The sequence below is a fragment of the Sceloporus occidentalis genome, unplaced genomic scaffold, assembly GCF_023333645.1.
Source record: "Sceloporus occidentalis isolate IW3139 unplaced genomic scaffold, rSceOcc1.0.p SCAF_237, whole genome shotgun sequence".
NCBI classification, from domain to species: domain Eukaryota; kingdom Metazoa; phylum Chordata; class Lepidosauria; order Squamata; family Phrynosomatidae; genus Sceloporus; species Sceloporus occidentalis.
Genome location: NW_028317217.1, coordinates 597,938 through 602,484, shown reverse-complemented (window position 1 = coordinate 602,484; position 4,547 = coordinate 597,938).

Sequence of the window (4,547 nt, the reverse complement as noted above, 5' to 3'; positions counted from 1 at the left end):
ACCTATTTGGCTGTAATTCAGTGAAATTCGCCTTCTCCCCCAAATTCTATGCCAATTTAATACCTGCAAGATACATAATCCTTCTACACTCTTCCCTTTTCTAGCACAAAAAATATGAAGCTGCTTTTTAGCTTTATGGAGTAGAGTTGGCCTTCTACCTTTGCAGCTTTGACTTTTGCAGCTTTGATTATTTGAGGTTCCGATTGATATGTTCTCTCTAGGAATCTCTGGCACAACTCTGCCAGAAGTTGGCCATAGGTTTATTCCCTGCTGCTGGTTTTCTCTTTGCTGTTTTTCATCAATATTTTGTTGAATCACTGTTGTTCTGCGTTTTGTATTTCCAGCCACTTCTATTCCATGCAGAGAACTGTGGTCAGTGGGTGACAGCGAATGAATGACTGTATTCTCAGAAGAGTAATAAATGGTAGACGGAGAGTGATTTTCCACCCCCATCCCCTGGTGCTTCCTTTTAAAGTATTTGGTGGGATGTGGCTGTTCCTGTGGCAGTCATCTGCTGGACATTGCCCATGTCATCAGTGGTCACAAAGGATTTCCCTCAAAAGCTTGTGACATCTTCAGTACCCTATTTAAAAAAAAACTGTAACCTCTTTGCTTAAGCATTTTCTTACTGTCCATGTGAGCTAATCTCATGCTGAAAAAGGGGTGTCCCTTCTTCACCTCCAAATCATGTATCTCATGTTCTATAGTTTTAGGTCCTGGTATGTGTTTTTACCATATTGCAAGAAAGGTGCTATAATGCACTGACAGCATTCATGCTTTGCATGTAGGAGGTTCTGTGTTCAGTTTTTGTGTAGGATCTTATGTAGAAAGGAAGCTAAGAAAGATCTATCCCTGTCCCTGAAAAGTCAGTCAGAGCTTTCCCCAATCTTCTAGATATTTTGAACAGTAACTTGTGTATATCATTCCACTTTAGGAACTGATAGGGATTTGTAGTCCAAAAATGCCAGGAGAATATCACCCGAGGGAAGTCTGTTACTGATAGAGCTGACCAGAGATCTCCATATGAGGCAGTATATAAAACATTTTGTCTTCTTCCACACTTTGTGACACTGACCTGCTCCATGCGACAGTTTCCCTTATATCTTCTGTGTGCTACTGAGTGTGTTTTTCAGCAGTTGGTGCTTAAAGCCGTATCTAATGTACATGCTGCCCTGGTATTATTGTAATGAGGAACCGTGGTTTCTTGTGACATGAATAGTATATGAGCCTTGAGCTCTCATACTCTGCCCTCCTCTTTTTGCTCGCTGGAGAAGGGTTTGAAAGCATTTGCTTCCAGTTCTTTTTTAATTGAATAAACAAAAGAACTTTATTGAAGACCATCAGAAGTGATCAGCAATGCATTTAGGTCAGATCTGAGGCTGCCCTCCTCCCCACGAAAGTATTAAGATTCAAACTAATTCGCTCCAGCTACTCAATTTTAAAGAATCCTTTGGAGAAGCCACAGCGTTGCTTTTTATGGGTAAACTCTGGTTAAAACAAACCAAGATCTGATACCTTAGTTCATATTTGGTTGGTTTTTGTCAAGTTGTGTTTAGGGAAATCACATTGTTCATGTTTGGATGTCACAGAGATCTGTTTAAGTCCATAGAAGGAATGACCCATCTCTTCTTCCAAGGTATGAAAAAGCAGGAGTGGAGATGAGAAACTGCGTGTGTGAGCATAAAGCTTTTGTTCTTAATACTGGAAAGGTCGTATCTCTTGATATAAACCAAGGTGTGCATTGACATCTAAAGGGAGGGCTTCCTCACAGTCCCACCATCCTCACAAACATGGTTAGTAAGGATTCGGGAGAGAGCCTTATCCCTGGCTGATCCCAATAGGTAGGACTTGGCTCCACAGAAAGTCCGGTTGGCTCCTTCCCTCCTGTCTTTCTTCTGGCAGATGGAGGCATTTCTATTTGGGTAGGCTTTGGGGTTTTAACTATGGAGCTGCAGTGTGTGACATGGTATGCTCTCTCTCTCTGTAGATATAGACTATATATATAAGAACTGTTTTAAATACATTTTTGTTTTCAGTGTTTTAGTCATGTTTTCAATGCTGCCACTTAATTTCTTTATAGCTTTTGTAAATTAATGTTTTAGTTGAATATTTTAAAAATTACTGTAAGCCACCTTGTATCCCATTTTGGGAAAAAAACAGGAATGTAAGTGCAACAAACATATTAAAGAAAGAAAATGTGGCTCATTCATGTACTGGGTTGAATTCTGTGTAAACCAGGTCACTCTCTGATCTACAAAAGTTATAATGTGTAATGTTGTTATCAAGGATGTTACTTCTCATTACAGACGCCTGAAATCTCCCACGTTTTGGGGGGGGGGGTAGCAGTGGGCATATTGACCATTTTTCAAATAGATGCAGACATGCACTTAATGACTTGGGTGTGTGTGAGAGAGAGATAAGTCTTAGAGTGTCAGGAACGTAGTTTCTTTTTCTCTCATACAGAAGGAAAACATGGAAGGAGAGGAGAGAGATAAGGAGAGAAAGTGAAGTGGGAGATTAAGAGAGACAAAAGCCATGTGATAGAAAGAGAAAAATCAGTGAGGAAGAAAAATTGTGAGAGAAATAGATCCTCACACACAAAGAAGCAAATCAGCAAAGGGATGAGGTGTGTGATGACATGTATGATGTGCCCATGAAACCACTATGTGTGTTGTGATCAGTGGTGTGACACTGAAAGTCAGGCCTTTGCTTATATTTCCGAGTGATTGTTTGTATATGATGTGAAAAGGGCTGATGTGAAAGTGTAAAGGCAGGATTAATGCTGAACATAAAGAAAAGAAAAATAACAAACATGGAGAAGCTGCATGAATTTAACTTAGACTGTGAGGAAATCACAATAGTTAAAGAGTTCTTGTACCTTGGATCAAGCATTGATCAGAATGGAGACTGCAGTCAAGAAATCAGAGGAAGACTAGGAATGGGGAGGGCAGCGATGAAAGAACTAGACGAGATCCTAAAGAGAAACAACTGAGCACTAAAACTAGAACCATCCAAGTCATGGGATTCCTCATCACTTTATATACATGTGAGAACTGGGCAGTTAAGAAAGCCAACAGGAAGAAAATCAACTCATTCGAGATGCGATGGTGGGGAAAAGTGCTAAGGATCCCATGGACAGCCCAAAAGCCAAACAAAGGGGTTCTAAAGCAGATCAAGACAGAACTCTCTCTGGAAGCCAAGATGACTAAATTGAGCCTGTCGTATTTGGACACATCAGAAGAAGGCATGACTCATTAGGAAGGACAATGATGCTAGGAAATATAGAAGGTAGAGGAAACCGCATGCCCAATGGGTAGAGTCAATAATCGGACCTGAATCTGCAGGACCTAAGCAGAGAAATGGAGGACAGGGGTCTTGGAGATGTCTCATCCACAGGGTCAGCATGAGTCGGGGGCCTTGGGACCAGTTCAAGGGCAGTTAACAACGTGTATAGGATGTGAAAATGACAGACTCGAGTCTGTAAACGGACAGGTTGCTTACCTGTAACAGTATTTCTTCGAGTGGTCATCTGCGAATACATACAAATGGGTTTCACTGCGCCTGCGCAGTGCTGTTCGGAACCTAGTGGAATCACTGGGCAGAGTTTACTCTGCAACATATTGAAACTTTTTGGCGGTAACTCCGCCCACCCGTTATAAGGCCCCTGCCTTCCCGCTCTTTTCCCCAGTTCCGCAATTTTTCCGCCAAGCAGGCGAAGGAAGAGAGCCAATGAGAGCAGGACACTGAGGGGATGGACGGGTGGGATTTGTATGCATTCGCAGATGACCACTCGAAGAAATACCGTTACAGGTAAGCAACCTGTCCTTCTTCTTCGTGGTCTCTGCGAATCATACAAATGGGTTTAGACTGACAAGCTTAGGTATGTGGCGGAGGGAGTGTCCTGAGACCAAAGCTATGGTAAACCAAAGGTGTATTTATTATAAATAAACACCCTGAACCATAAAGAGTCAGTCTTTTGTTCATGCACAGATAAAATAGCAATAAGTTTGCTGAACCTGAGAAGGGAACAGAGGTCATGCAAGACCGATCCCATAAGACTTGTGCAAATCAACATTCAACAGTATAAACAGTGTAAACTGTATAACACAAATACATCAGTAGTGCAATCAATGCAACCCCGAGACCAACACAGCCCTCCCGAAAGCTGCGTCTCGGATGGCCCTGGTGTCCAACCTGTAATGCTTAATAAAGGTGAGGGGTTGGGACCAGACAGCAGCCTTACAGACATCCTCCAAAGGAATCCCAGACAGGAATGCTGAGGATGCCGCCACAGCTCTTGTGGAATGTGACCGAACCCTGCCAGGGAGAGGTTTGCCCAGCAGTTCATAGCAGAGGTGGATGGTACTAGCCACCCATTTGGAGAACCTCTGCGTAGACACGGGCAACCCCTTCTTCGGTTCCGAGTAGCATTGAAAGAGTCTCTCGGACCGGCTGGAGGCAGCAGTTCTGTCCAGGTAAAACGCCAGCGCCCTCCTGACATCAAGGGAGTGTAGGCGTCGCTCCTCATCCGACGTCGGATCGGATGC